The sequence below is a fragment of the Geotrypetes seraphini genome, chromosome 19 (assembly GCF_902459505.1).
Source record: "Geotrypetes seraphini chromosome 19, aGeoSer1.1, whole genome shotgun sequence".
Classification (NCBI taxonomy): domain Eukaryota; kingdom Metazoa; phylum Chordata; class Amphibia; order Gymnophiona; family Dermophiidae; genus Geotrypetes; species Geotrypetes seraphini.
Window position 1 is genome coordinate 12424475 of NC_047102.1, and position 16626 is coordinate 12441100.

General features: G+C 44.4%; 1 protein-coding gene across 7 annotated transcripts in view; it reads left to right on the forward strand.

Annotated features, from left to right (window-relative positions):
* The window catches only part of DGKZ (diacylglycerol kinase zeta), a 182915-nt gene that overhangs the window by 49224 nt on the left and 117065 nt on the right, over positions 1-16626 (forward strand). Inside the window, exon 1 of one of the 7 annotated variants that reach the window (XM_033928411.1) lies at positions 2859-2936. The exons of 4 other annotated variants lie outside the window; for them this stretch is intronic. The gene's annotated coding sequence lies outside the window, so the exon portion shown is untranslated. Of the gene's footprint in view, positions 1-2858; positions 2937-16626 lie in introns of those variants that run through there. 2 more of the 7 variants (XM_033928409.1, XM_033928410.1) reach the window with 2 other exon arrangements.

Here is a 16626-nt window from a genome sequence, read left to right on the forward strand (position 1 = left end):
GTCTTTGTCATTTTTGACGGAGTGAAAAATCGATCCACTTGTACCTGTTCTACTCCCCTCCGGATTTTGTAGACTGCAATCCTTTCTCCCCTCAGCCGTCTCTTTTCCAAGCTGAAGAGCCCTAACCTTTTTAGTCTTTCCTCATATGAGCGGAGTTCCATCCTCTTTATCATCTTGGTCGCTCTTCTTTGAACCTTTTCTAATGCCGCTATATCTTTCTTGAGATAAAGAGACGCAATACTCTAGGTGAGGTCACACCATTGAGTGATACGGAGGCATTGTAACATTCTTAGTCTAGTTAACCATCCCATTTTTAATAATTGCAATATACATGATAAACAGTTTGCTGTATACATAATACAGTAAAACCTTGGATTGCAAGTGTTTTGCAAGAGAAGCAAAACATTTTATTACATTTTAACTTGATATACAAACAATGTCTTGCAATACAAGTACATACGGTATACACGCATCACGTCATTACAATTGAGCCGATGACGCTGTGGGAGTGCAGTGACAGTTCTAAACACGCCAAGTCTTGCAATACGAGTACATACGGTATACGCACGTCACATCATCACAACTGAGCTGATGGTTCTTCTCTCTTTGATGCTGCGGGAGTGTAGTGACTGTTCCAAATGAGCAAGGTCTTGCAATACAAGTACATATAGTATTTTGTATTATTTGGGTTGTGGAACGAATAGTCTGAGTTTCCATGATTTGATTAATCGCTTACTCAAATTTCTAAGCGATGAACATATCTTTAAAATTACAATATAAAGAGTAAAAACAAAGGGAAAGAATGGGTAAAGAAATACAAAATTGTTAATAGAAAAGAAGACAGTTATGGTAAAAAAACGATAGGGAGGGAATAAACAGTAGCCTTATAAGAGGTTAGAGAGATAAGCTGGAACTCCTAAGTATCAAAAGCATCTTTAAAAAGAAAGCTTTTTAGTTTGCTTTTAAATTTATCTAAGTTGTTTTCTTTTAGGTGAATAGGGAGGGAGTTCCATGTTTGAGGAGCTGTGAGAGAAAAAAATGAAATGCAGCCATGTGTTAATAAGTTTAAGTGAGGGCGTAACTAATAAATGCTGATCGATAGACCTCAGTGATCTGGTTGGGGTATAGGGAATCAATGATTTGTAAATGAAAGCTGGAGTTTTATATAACAGGGACATGAAGGTAAGCAGACTTAATTTATACTGTATTCGATGCGTGACCGGGAGCCAGTGCGCTTTCTTAAGAAGAGAAGTGACGTGATCAAATCTCCTTGATATACGAGTGTTTTGGTTTACAAGAATTATGCTCGTAAACCAAGATTTTACTGTGTACAGATTACAGGCTAAATTTGTCATAGTTGCAGTGCAAGATTTTTAAATCCTAATGTGACCCCCTACTCCCAATGTACATTTCTTTGTAATCCATTGGTCATGGGCAGGGGAGGTAGGTGAAGAGGTCTGTTTTTATTGCTTTCCTAAAGTTGAGGAGTCCTTCAAGGGATCTAATCTACGGGGGTAGTCGATTCCAGTGGCTCGTTGTGAAGTGGGGAGTAGGAGCCTTTCCATTTGGGAATGAACTAAGAGCCTTGGAAAGTCCGTCCAGCTTTCTGTTTCATTTGACCCCAATAAACCTGGGATTGCCCTAGGCCATGCCAGTGCACGTGATTTCACAGCCACGTTGGTGGCATCAGCCCACCAGAGGTCAATCTTCAAGGAACAGATCTGCAAGATTGTGACCTTGGACAACGGTGCGAGGTTTAGAATCCATCTCCTTCCGAGGCCCTCTTTTTTTTTTTTTTTTTTAATTTATTATTTCCAAATTGTTTTCATAAAAAAAAAAAAAAAAATTACAAACGGTCTCTTGAAATATTAACGGAACAAGAAGAAAAGGCAAGGGGGATGTCTTTTCAACCAATAATAAAGTCCAGGGCGGTCCTTAGCCTTCCGTTCTACCAGCGCGCAAACTTAGGGCTTCTTTTACTAAGGTGCACTAGCGTTTTTAGCTCACGCAGGAAATTACCGCGCGCTACGCTTTTAGAACTAACGCCAGCTCAATGTTGGCGTTGAGGTCTAGCATGCGGGGGCAATGTAGCATGCGCTATTCCATGCGTTAAAGCCCTCGTAAAAGGAGCCCTTAGTGTCCCCTGAAGAAGGCGTCTTCTAAAGGCCGAAACTGGGATCCTTGTTGGGACCTTCGGGACCTTTATTATTGGTTGCCTTTTCTTCTTCTGTTTGTATCCCCAGACGAGAGGCTCATCTGTCTGTCTTGAAATACTAAAACATTTTCCCGTTGTCCATTGGTGATATTTTTTCTGTGTTCTATTTTTTTTTTTGCTAGCCTACAAAGAGGGATTTCTATCTGTGAAGACTTATCTTGCTGTCTTCAAAGAGCACCTGTTACAGGTTAATAAATTTGCTTCCTGCCTGAGGTTTCTAGGGGAGCTTTTCCTGCTCATTCTTGGCAGGAAGTTCTTTATTTTCTCCACCAGCTTAGAGAAATGGGCATGTCTTGTTTCTTTGTATTTTGCATTAATGAGGGCATTCGTTTCTGTTTCTCTCGTGTTGTACTGCGTGCAGAGTCTGGCCTTTCTTGACGTTTTTCTTCATAACGTTTCTGTTTTAAATTTGTGGTCGCTTTCTTGCTCTTTGGGTGAGAATCAGCCTTAACGGAGGAAGTTTAGCTGTCGTACCAATGAGTTATTTCAGCCCTGTTGAAGGGAGGGGCTGGAGATACATATGCTGCCTTCTCTCTCCAAACTAGGGCTTAATCGGTGCCCGTTGGCTGGGAGATCTAGTCTCTCCCTCTGTGCGTGCGTGTGTGTTTCACTCTTTCCTCTTCTCTCTCGTGTGTGTGCACCTAACACACACTCCCCTTTCTCCCGCTTTGGGTCTGAAGCTGCGGGAATCTAACCGGGACGTCTTCACTCTTCGGATCAGGTCAAGATATGCTTTTCTGTCTCTCGTTTTGTAAGCTGTAAATGTACTCCAGGTTGGTGGGAGGAGGGGGGGGGGGGCGAGAGCCGTAGCCTGGTCTGTGACTTCAGCAGTGCTCCAGAGCTTTCAGGACATAATCCCCGGGCTGTCCGAAGAGCAAGAGAGAGCAAACATGAATGTGCCTGTACTGAAAGAAGCAGAAAAAGAGGTTTTTAATCAGACGCTGATTACTGGGGTAGTGATCTGGGCTTTTTAAAGGTGTCTGTGTTTGTGTGTGTGTGTGTATATATATATATATATATATATATATATATATATATATATATATATATATATATTTATTTAGTATTTATATACTACTTATGGTATTAAGTGGTTTACATTCAGGTAATCAAGCATTTTTCCCCGTCTGTTCCTGTGGGCTTGCAATCTATCTAATGGACCTGGGGCAATGGGGTGGGGATTAAGTGACTTGCCCAGGGTCACAAGGAGAATCCACAACCTCAGTGCTGAGGCTGTAGCTCAGTGGTTCCCAAACCTGTCCTGGGGGACCCCAGCCAGTCAGGTTTTCAAGATACCCCTAATGAATATGCATGAGAGAGATTTGCATACCTGTCACTTCCATTATATGCAAATCTCTCTCATGCATATTCATTAAGGATATCTTGAAAACCTGACTGGCTGGGGGTCCCCCAGGACAGGCTTGGGAACCACTGCTGTAGCTCAAACCACTGTGCCACACACGCCCCATGTGCATTCCTGTCGGTGTTACGTTGGGGTGTATGGCAGTATTGGTGTTATCTCTTGTCTGGTAATGTTGGACTATTATACTGTAGTTCAGGGCTGCCCAAGTCCGGTCCTCGAGATCTACTGGCAGGCCAGGTTTTCAGGCTATCCACAATGAATATGCATGAGAGAGATTTGCATACCTAGAAGGCAGTGCAGGCAAATCTCTCTCATGCATATTCAATGTGGATAGCCTGAAAACCTGGTCTGCCAGTAGATCTCGAGGACCGGACTTGGGCAGCCCTGCTGTAGTTGCTGTGTGTGTCGATATAGAAAGTCTATATCAGGGGTAGGGAACTCTGGTCCTCGAGGGCCAGAATCCAGTCGGGTTTTCAGGATTTCCCCAATGAATATGCATTGAAAGCAGCGCATGCAAATAGATCTCATGCACATTCATTGGGGAAATCCTGAAAACCCGACTGGAATACGGCTCTTGAGGACCGGAGTTCCCTACCCCTGGTCTATATACTGTCTCTCAGTTCTTTAGACGATATCTATAGCCATATATACATATTCTGACAAAAGATAGATATATATTTTACGCAGCTGTGTTTAATATGTTTAGTGAACTAATGTATCACGGTGTCTGTTTTGTGTGGAAATGATAAACAACTGTGTGTGTTTGTGTCTCTCGGAGCTTAGTTTCTTAAATTTAACATAAATGTTCACCTTGATCCTTGAGTTGCGCCAAAGAGAGTTCCCTGACGGGGATGTGATAAATGTAGGCCAGTGGTTTCTAAACTGGGTTGAGATTGCAAATAGGGTTAGCGTCAGCAGTGGATGTGGTGTGAGAAACAGGGTTCCCCCCCCCCCCACCTCGATCTGCACTGTGGCCTAGTGGCAGTCTGCATAGGACCTGTGAGTCACTGAATGAGCGCAGGTTTCCTGTTAAGGCTGGTCGTAGGGTCTGTGAGCTCAGGCTAATGCACAGGGCCTTGTTCTGACCGCCGCTGTCCCTACTGCCACCTTCCTGCTCTGGAATAAGAGGAAGGAGCCGAAGAGGGAGAGGAGGGGAATGGAAGTGGGGCTTGTTTCCCTTCATCATCTGGGCTCGTGTGAATTTTCAAGCGTTGAAACAGGGTAACGGTCTCGAAAGCTCTGATATAGGCAACAGATGAGCGTGCTTGGGAGTTCCTGAATCAAGCTAGTGGCACCCAACACAATTGGGATAAATTCTCAGTCTTTCTGCCCCCCTTTCTGGTCTCGCATTACATTAGGGTATCTGGTAGTATTGATGTGTCTTTTTTTTTTGTTTAAAATAATAATAATAATAATTTATTCTTATATACCACCAGACCACGAATGGTTCTAGGCGGTTCACAGCAGATAAGGCTGAACATCTAGCGAATATACAGTTCAAAAAGACACATCAATTTTTAGAATGTACACAATATATGTTGTATTTAAAAAGCATTAGGACTTACCTTCTGCTCTTCCATTTTATTAACTTAAACACAATTGCAGGTTTCACAGGGTGGTGAATTAGAAGTTGAGAATGACAGGGGGACAAATTTGTCCCCGTCTCCGCAGGAACTCAATTTCCACGTCCCCACAGGTTTTGGTCCCTCTCCCTGCTCCATTCCTGTAAGCTCTGCCTTAACTGCACAAGCCTCGAACACTTATGACTTTAAAGAGTTTGAGGCTTGTGCAGATGAGGACGGAGCTTAGGCATTGGTGGAATGAGGCATTATGACATCACAGTCTGAGCTCTAGAATGTTGCTACTTAGGATTTTAAAGGGTTTGAGGCTTGTGCAGATGAGGACGGAGCTTAGGCATTGGTAGAATGAGGCATTATGACATCACAATCTGAGCTCTAGAATGTTGCTACTTATGATTTTACAGGGTTTGAGGCTTGTGCAGATGAGGACGGAGCTTAGGCATTGGTGGAATGAGGCATTATGACATCACAATCTGAGCTCTAGAATGGAAAACCTTTCATACGCTGAGAGATTGGAGAAATTGGGTCTCTTTTCTCTGGAGAAGAGGAGACTTATAGGGGATATGATAGAAACTTACAAGATCATGAAGGGCATAGAGAAAGTGGAGAGAGACAGATTCTTCAAACTTTCAAAAAATAAAAGAACAAGAGGGCACTCGGAAAAGTTGAAAGGGGACAGATTCAAAACGAATGCTAGGAAGTTCTTCTTTACCCCAACGTGTGGTGGACACCTGGAATGCGCTTCCAGAGGACGTAATAGGGCAGAGTACGGTAATGGGGTTTAAGAAAGGATTGGACAATTACCTACTGGAAGAGGGGATAGAGGGGTATAGATAGAGGATTACTGCACAGGTCCTGGACCTGTTGGGCCGCCGCGAGAGCGGACTGCTGGGCATGATGGACCTCAGGTCTGACCCAGCAGAGGCATTGCTTATGTTCTTATGATTTTAAAGCATTTGAGGCTTGTGCAGACGAGGACGGAGCTTAGGCATTGGTGGAATGAGGCATTATGACATCACAATCTGAGCTCTAGAATGTTGGCTTGTACAGATGAGAACAGAGCTTAGGCATTGGTGGAATGAGGCATTATGACATCACAATCTGAGCCCTAGAATGTTGTTACTTATGATTTTAAAGGGTTTGAGGCTTGTGCAGATGAGGACGGAGCTTGCAGGAATGGGGCAGGGATAGGAAAAGAACTCTCGGGGATGGGACAAGAAAATGAGTTCCCGCGGGGACGGGGAAAAATGTGTCCCCGCGGGGACGGGGAAAAATGTGTCCCCGTGTCATTCTCTAATTAGAAGCTCTGCTGCCCTGGTACTTTTACTAATATGATACACTCTGGGCTTCAGCTAGTGATAACTGGTTTAAAGGAACACAGTTCAGTGGTTTCTGAGCTAAACTCTAGATATCCTGTACAACGGCAGCTTAGTGAAACTGTGGTGATGCCCTTTAGAGGAGAAGAGTAGCAAGTGTTTTTATTTTCCTGTGCCCCGGCTATCATCTGAATTAGATTTCTGTTCAGATTGTATTTTAAATTATCCTCCACTCCCTTTCAGGTGAGGATTTCTGTTGTTCCCCCGGGACAGTGATGTTAATTGACTTCCTTTAATTTTTTTTTTTTTTAAACTTTTCAAATTCCTTCCTGGATTTTCCATAAACCATGAACCACAGTCTAAACTTTTTCAAAGCCGGAACATTTAACTGATTTTTCCACAATTCCCCCTCCCCCACTTCCTCCCTCCAATGCTTCTTCATACCTGAAAGCAGTTACTACCTAACCCCTCCTTTTACTAAACTGCGATAGCGGTTATTAGCGCAGGGAGCCGCGCTGAATGCTCTGCATTTCTCCCGATGCTCAGAGGAACTCTATGAGCGTTGGGAGCAGTATGGTTCATCCAGTCTGCCCATCCTGATTCAATTAAAATTTTTTAAAAAAATTTTATCTTCTTAGCTATTTCTGGGCAAGAATCCAAAGCTCTACCCGGTACTGTGCTTTTGTTCCAACTGCCGAAATCTCCGTCAAAACCTACTCTAGCCCATCTACACCCTCCCAGCCATTGAAGCCCTCCCCAGCCCATCCTCCACCAAACGGCCATAGAGAATTGGATAGAGGGAGAGTGCTAGATGTGGTGTATTTAGATTTTAGTAAAGCCTTTCGCACTGTTCCACACAGGCATCTAATAAATAAACCGAATGCCCTTGGGATAGGCCCCAAAGTGCCAGACTGGATCAGGAACTGGTTGAGTGGAAGGCGACAGAGGGTGGTGGTCAATGGAGTTCACTCTGAGGAAAAGGATGTTACCAGTGGTGTGCCTCAAGGTTCAGCTCTTGGGCCTGTTCTTTTTAACATTTTTGTAAGGGATTGGATTTACTCTATTTGATATACCACTTATACGTGAGTATTAAGTGATTTACAATAGTATTATATTAGAAGTGAAGGTTACAAAAACATTTACGTTGGAGATAGAAGTTACATGATACATTAGAAGAGAGGCAAAAGGTCAACAGAGAGTGTGAGAGTGCAAGAGATGTGGTAACAACTCGTAAGAGTGGGGGTAGTGGACATTTTAGGATCAGTGGTATAAAGATCACTTAAGAGTCAAAGACGTTGCTGGAGGAAGAGATTTAGTGTTAGTGGGAAATGCTCGCTCATTTAGAACATTGCGTACAATTCTTGAGATCGGACTTCCAAAAAGATATAAACAGGATGGAGTCGGTCCAGAGGAAGGCTGCTAAAATGGTAAGTGTCTTCATCATAAGATATACGGGCACAGACTTAAACATCTCAGTATATATATACTTGGAGGAAAGTTGGGAGAGAGGGGATATAATAGAGACGTTTAAATACCTATGTGGCATAAATGGACATGAGGCAAATCTTTCATTTGATATTGCTGAAGGGCTGTCAGGTAAAATTTGCCTCTTTGCGGACGATACCCTGATGGTGTGAATAACGTGAGGAAGGACCTGGAAAAGCTTAAAGAATGGTCTGAAATTTGGCAGCTAATATTTAATGCTAGGAAATGCAAGGTCGTGCATTTGGGCTACAAAAATCCCAGGGAACGGTACGGTTTAGGGGTGAAAAGCTTTTGTGCGCCAAAGGGAAGCGGGACTTGGGTGGGATAGTATGTGATGATCTAAAGATGGCCAAACAGGTTGAAAAGTCGACAGCGAAAGCTAGAAGGATGCTAGGGTGCATAGGGAGAGGTATGGCCAGTAGGAAAAAGGGAGACGTTGATGCCCCTGTATAAGACTATGGTGAGACCTCATTTAGAATATTGTGTACAACTCTGGAGGCCGGACCTTCAAAAAGATATAAACAGGATGGAGTCGGTCCAGAAGAAGGCTACTAAAATGGTGTGTGGTCTTCATCATAAGACACATGGGGACAGACGTAAAGATCGCAATATATATACTTTGAAAGAAAGGGGGAGAGAGGGGAGATATGATAGAGACATTTCGTTGTGGAAAATGTGCAGCTTGTGATGTTATGCAAGAGGGCACAGCTGCACACGTCCCAGGCAGAAGAGCGGTGAAATTGCGCTCTGCGCTCTTTGACAACATGTGAAACAAGAGGAGTGTATGGGATGACGTGCCCTTGCAGGTTAACTTACATTGGTCACACTGCCAGATGTTTCAAGACTCGGTTATTTGAACATCGGTCCAATATTGGTCACAGAAAAGACGTTGATATCCTGACCCGCCATTGTGCCAAAGAACGGCACAATTTTGATGATTTTTGTGTTGGAACACATTCCTGTTACCCTACGGAGGGGCAATGTGAAGAGGCTTTTGTACCAGTGCTGGATTTTCTTTTTGGACACTATATGGCCTTAATCAGCGGGTGGAGTGGGTGGCATTTTTCGGATGAGTGGCAGTTTGAAATTTGAATGAATGGGCAGTTGTGTGGACGAATGGCAGTAGGTTTTTTTTTTTGGCTGCTGTGATGACGTCGTAACCTGGAAGTGCCACCGGAAGTCGGATCTTGCAGCTCTTTTTAGCAACGGGCGTTTCTTGTGCCTGTGTGCACGGAAGAGGACCGAAGTTTTCCAGCTGATAAATTCCCTGAGGAAGCCTTTGAGAGGCGAAACAAGGCACTTGTTGGAGGATTGGGCGTGGATTCTGGACTGTACATCTGACCGGTGCCGTGGCATTTCCATCGACAGTCTGGCCAGACATTCTCTATCAACACAGCACGGCGTTACAGACCATGGTCCCAAGCTAAGTAAAACTTTTTTTGGTTTTGCTTTTCCTGTGCACAGTGATGGGTATATTACCCTTTTGATAATCACATTTCTGTGGTGGTGGAGTTTTTTTGCCAGTGATAGTAAACAAGCAGCTTTGGATCTTAAAACAGTATTGAAGTGGTTTATTGCTGCGCTGAAAATTTTTGAGGCTTTTTCTCCACTTTGTTGTGAAATGATTATCGGGGGGGGGGGGGGGTGTAGCCCATCTCTGGCGAGTAATATTTTGTAGATTAATTTTTGGGATTTTTCTATTACTCTTTAGTTTTTTCTTGAGAGACTTTTAAATACCTACCTGGCGTAAATGCGCACGAGTCGAGTCTCTTTCATTTGAAAGGAAGCTCTGGAATGAGAGGGCATAGGATGACGTTAAGGGCTCCTTTTAAGAAGGTGCACTAGCATTTTTAGTGCACACTAGCCGAAAAACTACCGCCTAACGCGCCTTTGTAAAAGGAGCCCTAAGAGGTGATGGGCTCCGGAGTGATGTAAGGAAATGCTTTTTCTTCCATGGACTGGGAGCAGCTGCGTTCCTTCCCTTCCCCTCTCCGGTGAAAATGGATTGCTCATAAAAGGTTAATATATACACGTTTCACGTGTAGGTGTTTTCCATTACTAATGTATGATTGTTTTTATTGATTCATTATTACTTTTTTTATGGTAGTTTTCAGCACTCCATAGCCAGAGGGGAAGAAAGGCCTATAAAATTGGCAATAAATATATAAATGAGATGCCAATGATCTGATGTTTTGGATGTTTAAAAACAGTGCCAGCCGTCCATGTCTTCAGCCCTTTCCTCTCTGGCATTGAATGAGCTGGGTGCTATCTTTTTCCACTTTGTTAGCTGATACTTTAGCTATGTCCTTTCTGGCCATTGTCATTCTGTATCCGCTGATGGAATAAAAGTTCCCTTTTAACTATTAAACAGCGGTTTGAGCTGGACGGCTATGCCACAGTCCTGCATAAGATCCATTGCTGTCGGCTTGTGCTGGCCCTGCTTTAGCATCGGCGAGAGAGTTGGGGGAGGGGGGGGGGCACCGAGAGCCGGGTCTCAAATTCCCAGTTCTGTGTTCTGAGCCCGGGGCACCAGTGCCGGCCCCAAAGTAAAACCGCTGGCTTTTATTTATTCACAAGGACAACCTGGCAACCCTTAGGCTTCAGTGCAGCCCCTCCCTAGCAATCTTCCTGTAGGAAATGTTACAGAGAGCACGGGGGAGCACTTGTGCATCTCGGCCCTCAAATTCGTCAGCTACCGTCTGGCCTTAAAAGGAGTCCGAGCCTTAATCGCGCATAAAGGAGACCTGTCGCTTCCTGGGGCTTGAATTGATGTGTAGTGCAAGTAGTATAACGGTGCTTTCTGTCAGACGTTTGCCCATTTTTCTCTCTTGAGTGTTATTGTATTACTCTACAGCAAATTCATTGGCATTATTTAGCCTTATGTTGCCAGCAGGAAGCCGAAGTCTTGAAGGGATGGAAAAGTGCAATTTCCAGATAAGAACAAAAGCAACCCCCGCGTCCAGAGAGCAGCTGTGCCTGCGGTGTTGAGCACATTTTGTGTACGGTACTTAATTTCAAACCGCTAGGGACAGATGTTTCGAAGTCCTTTATCTGGTAGAGTAAAATTGCGTGCCTGTGCGACTGAGTGCAAAGTGAATGGACGCAGGAATAGAAAACAGAGGATCCACTGTGAAAAGCCCTTATCGGTGGTGCATCCAAAATTCTGGGGCTGAAAAAACGCCGGCAGGGCTTGGGCCTATCTAGGAGCAGCGCCTGTCATGGTATGCAGCCGCTAAACCTAACGGAGGGAATCGTGTTCAAACGGAGGACTAACGGCCGCTTCTACAAAGCCGCACTAGCGGCCCCGAAGCCCATCGAGATTTAAAGGGCTTCGGGGCCACCGCTAGCGTGGCTTTGTAAAAGAGGCAGTAAGTGTTGCCCGAACAGATAACGCCACTGAAGGTTTCTGTAATTTGATGTTTTCAATTAGATGGTGCCTGTCCCCTCTGAATCTTGGCCTGTGTCTCTTCCCCGGCAGTCGGTGGCGTTCAATCAGATTTTTAATAAGCTTAGGTCTTGATGGTTGTGGCGACACTGTCAGTTATACGTGTTGTGGCATTTTACAGATTCATGGACCTTTATTTTCAGTAAATCTCACCTCCTGATGACTATCGGTCTGCGCAAAGGGTCACCAGGACTGGAAGTAACCCACCTTCTCTTGTCTCTGCAGGATGAGTTAGACAGCAGTGGTATAAGCAAGAACATTTTCTAGATAAATCAGTTACCAGGTTAAAGCAACCAAACTTCTTAAGATTTTCCTTTCTTTTCTGAGTTTGATTTCATTCCGAAGCGCACATCTTCTGTGTAACGTACACTTTGGGGCAAATTCTAGGGACGCCTAAAGGTTAGGCATCGTTTAGATGTCCTGGAGCAAAAAGGGCAAACAGAATGCTAGGAATGATAAAGAAGGGGATCACGAACAGATCGGAGAAGGTTATCATGCCGCTGTACCGGGCCATGGTGCGCCCTCACCTGGAGTATTGCGTCCAGCACTGGTCGCCGTACATGAAGAAGGACATGGTACTATTTGAAAGGGTCCAGAGAAGAGTGACTAAGATGGTTAAGGGGCTGGAGGAGTTGCCATACAGCGAAAGATTAGAGAAACTGGGCCTCTTCTCCCTCAAACAGAGGAGATTGAGAGGGGACATGATCGAAACATTCAAGGGGATAGACTTAGTAGATAAGGACAGGTTGTTCACCCTCTCCAAGGTAGGGAGAACGAGAGGGCACTCTCTAAAGTTGAAAGGGGATAGATTCCGTACAAACGTAAGGAAGTTCTTCTTCACCCAGAGAGTGGTAGAAAGCTGGAATGTTCTTCCGGAGGCTGTTATAAGGGAAAACACCCTCCAGGGATTCAAGACAAAGTAGATAAAGACAGGTTGTTCACCCTCTCCAAGGTAGGGAGAACGAGAGGGCACTCTCTAAAGCTAAAAGGGGATAGATTCCGTACAAATGTAAGGAAGTTCTTCTTCATCCAGAGAGTGTTGGAAAACTGGAATGCTCTTCCAGAGGCTGTTATAGGGGAAAACACTCTCCAGGGATTCAAGACAAAGTTAGACTAGTTCCTGCTGAACCAGAACGTGCGCTGGTAGGGCTAGTCTCGGTTAGGGTGCTGGTCTTAGACCAGAGGGCCGCCGCGTGAGCGGACTGCTGGGCACGATGGACCACTGGTCTGACCCAGCAGCGGCAATTCTTATGTTCTTATGAGAAATTCTATTATGCATAGACGCATAATAGATAATTGCGCTCGGCGGCGTCCAGCGAATTTAAGCCGTGCCTATATAGTTAAGCATCCTTTATATAATTGCCTTTTAGGTGCCACATAGACGTCCTGGCAACGTCTATAACATCACGTTTTAGCATTATGACATCATTAGCATTGTATGCCATAAAATGGGACCACTGTTATATTTTATTTATTTATCTTTTAATTATTTATATGCCATTTATATCCCACATTTGGCTGATGTATCATATTTCTCTTCTGTCCCGGTGGGCTCAGACTCCTATCTAGTATGCCTGGGGCAATGAGGGGTTTGAACCCACAACCTCGGGGTGTCAACCACTGTGCCACGCACTCGGCTTATCTCCTGTTGATTCACGAGCAGTCATTTATCTAGGATAAATATCAAACATGTACCTTCAACCCTTGTCCAGTTCCTGTGCTGTTTTTTTTTTAAAAAAAACCTCCTTTGGCTCTGTGTTCCTCAATCAAAGCACATGAAAAAAATATATCATATATTGGGTGTCGGATCAAAAACGCGCCGGGACAAAGGCGCGCCCAGACAATTGAGCGCAGCGTGGGGGCGTGCGCCGCCGAAAATGACTGTTTTTAGGGCTCCGATGGGGGGTGTGTGGGGGGGGAACCCCCCACTTTACTTAATAGAGATCGCGCCGCGTTGTGGGGGGTTTGGGGGGGTTGTAACCCCCCACATTTTACTGAAAACTTCACTTTTTCCCTGTTTTTAGGGAAAAAGTTCAGTTTACAGGAAAATGTGGACGGTTACAACCCCCCACAATGCCGGCGCGATCTCTATTAAGTAAACTGGGGGGGGCTCCCCAACAAAACCCCCTGTCGGATCCCCTAAAAACTGTCATTTTCTTCGGCGCGCGCCTCCGTCTTGCGCTCAGTTGTCGGCGCGCGCCTTTGTCTTTCGTGGGGTTGTCTATGAACCTATATATTGCATACTAAACCTTCTGTTTTTTTGGTGTAAGGAGAATTCAGAATGAGCAAGGGCAAAGTTACGACCTACATACAAAAATTTCCACCTGTTCTCAAGCAAGCTGAAATATCTGCAGCTTTCTTATAAACACGATTTCTGGAATTTTCTAAAGACGCATAGACACCTATATGCTCTTATAAAATAAATTATAAATAGACACCTTCTTGCCCTCTCAATCCAGGCAGCCTGATATAAAATCGCCCTTTCTGGGTGGTAGGAGCTGAAATTGAAGCTGAGATCCGTTTTCTGTGCCAGCGTTCGTATGGCCTAGCCCGCTTGAAACCAGTGCCATGGGGCATCACCTTCTGTTGCTCCGTGTGGAAGATCATTTTCCATCTTGTCTAAGCTGCCAAGCTGTTTCAGCTCAGCATGGCGCTTCTGATGTATCCTTCATTAGAGAGTTGCCACTCTTTCTTTCATCTTCTCAAACTCCCTCCGTGAGTTTCCTCAGCAGGGTCTGAAAAAGAGGCCTGACCTGTGCTTGGTTCAACTGAGAATGACCTTTCCTGCTCCTCATTACCTGGACATACTCGGGAGTCGCTGCTAATCTCCTCACAGAGATTTGTGAACTAAATACCTTGCTTTCCACATTTTGCTTTTTAACCTTTAATTACTTGCGAAGGCCCTTCCTCACTCACTAGGGGAGCCCCAGTCCTCATTGCAGCGGGAAGTGCTATACAGGGCAAGGGGGGGGGCATAGTCTGGGCAAGTATTGAGTTTTATGAAAATGCATTGAATGTGGTGGGGTGCTGTTTGACTGGGTTTTGAGTAATGGGGGTACAGCAAATTTTTTTTAGAGGGGTGGACCCTGCTTTCTTACTGGAAATGCATTGGTGGTATGGTGAATGCATTTAAGGGACAGCTTTACTGGGTACTGTCTGACTGGGTAGTGAATTATGGGGGTGCACTGGAGATATAGGGAATGTATTTGGGGAGCTCCTTAGGGTACTGCATCGGGCTCTTATTTTATTCGCTTTTTACCCCCCCCTAAAAAAAACTTTGCTGACTTCTAGTGTGACTTTCCTGAGCACTCTGATGGGTTCAGAGAGAGAAACGGCAAGGACAGTAACATCCGTAAGAAGGAGAAACACCTACCAGAAAAATGGCCTTTGATTAATCTGTATATTCTATGGACTGTTTCCTTGAACACACTCCACACGTGTTGTTTTCAGCACTGAGTAACGGACCTGCACACTCGTCAGGATGGTAGGGACGTTTCTGCCACTTTTATTGTTGCTCTTTAAATGGATGCAATCCACAGAGTGACTACTGTGGCGGGTAATAATAATAATTTAGATACCGCCAAAGTCATAATAGTTCGAGGTGGTTTACACCAAGAAGTGCTGGACAATCCAGAGAAATGGTCACCATACAAAGTCGTCGAATACATGCTTGCGGAATAGCAGAAGTGAAAAACTATAAAAATTCTAGGTTACAAATCGTTGTTTTTACTGATTTTCTAAAACTAAAGTAGGATGAGGAATGCGTAATAATGTTACCCAGCCAATCGTTCCATTTACCTGCCTGGAAAGCGAGAGTTCTGTCCATGAATCTTTTGCAGCGGCAGGCCTTTATTGTTGGATAGGTGAACATATGAATTCTACGTGTAGATCTAATAGAACTGTCCAAATTAAATTGAGAAACCAGGTACGTAGGTGCCAGGCCAAATATTGATTTAAAACAAAGACAGAAAAATTTAAACAAAACTCGTGCTTCCAGGGGCAGCCAGTGTAGCTTTTGATGTGTTCTTATGTGTTCTTCTGAAGGTGATCCTTGGGGTTGGGAGAGTGTGCGCCTGTCCTTTAGAGTGCACTTCCCCCCCTCCCGATTCGCGGTTTTAGGACTCGCGATTTCCTAAAACCGGAATCGCCTCCACCTCCCAGACCTTACCTGAAGGTCTAGCGGTCTTTCGGGGCAGGAGCGATCTTCCTTACGCTCCTGCCCCATGCAGATCATTCATACAAAATGGCTGCCGTGAGCTCCCGTCGTAGTCTCGAGAGACTACGGGAACTTACGGCAGCCATTTTGGATGAGTAATCTGCACGGGGCAGGAGCGTATACAGTTACATATTTTGTAACCCCCATTGCCCCAGGTACATTAGATAGATAGATTGTGAGCCCACCGGGACAGACAAGGCAAAATGCTTGAGTACCTGAATAAATTCATGTAAACCGTTCTGAGCTCCCTTGGGAGAAGGGTTTAGAAAATTGAATAAATAAATAAATGAGTCTGCTTATTTTCTAACTCCTGTTTCTCTCTCTTGTCTTCCACCTTTGCTTTCACCCTATGCTGGTTTCTTCCCTCATGTATTGACTGTCTAAATATTTAGCATACTATGTACTATTATTTGAGCATTTTTACTTCTGGAATTTTCCATTGCAAATGTTCAACTTATTCTGGCCGCACACTTGGCTTGGGTGACTTTTTTTCTCCAAAAGGTGGTATATAAATCCTAATAAAATTATTTTTTGTGGAGACTTTCTGGTGGTTGCAAGACCGGCATTATTTAAGAGTGGTATTCTGAGTCCATTTGCTTGTCTATTGCTTTTTTTTTTAATTCTGATTAGCTGTAATAGTTTTTCCCCCTCTTTTACAAAGGCGCGCTCTGCTAAAGATTAACGCATGCTAAACGCTAACCTATGCATATTATCCTATGGATGCGTTAACACACATTGATTCAGGGCGCGCAAAATCCACGCTAAAACGCTTAGCGCACCTTTGTAAAAGAGGGCTTCGATTAGTCAATTTAGCCTTGTGTTTGTATATGTTGGCTTGTCATTGTGGGATGTAGGAAGTTTCACCCCCCCCACATTTTGCCCTCCGGAATTTTTGCCCCTCACACATTTCACCCCCTCCCCCCCCCCCCGGAGCTTTTGCCCCCAACATTCACCGCAGTATTAAATTGCAATATCGCAATCATTAAGCGTTATCATCATGACCATT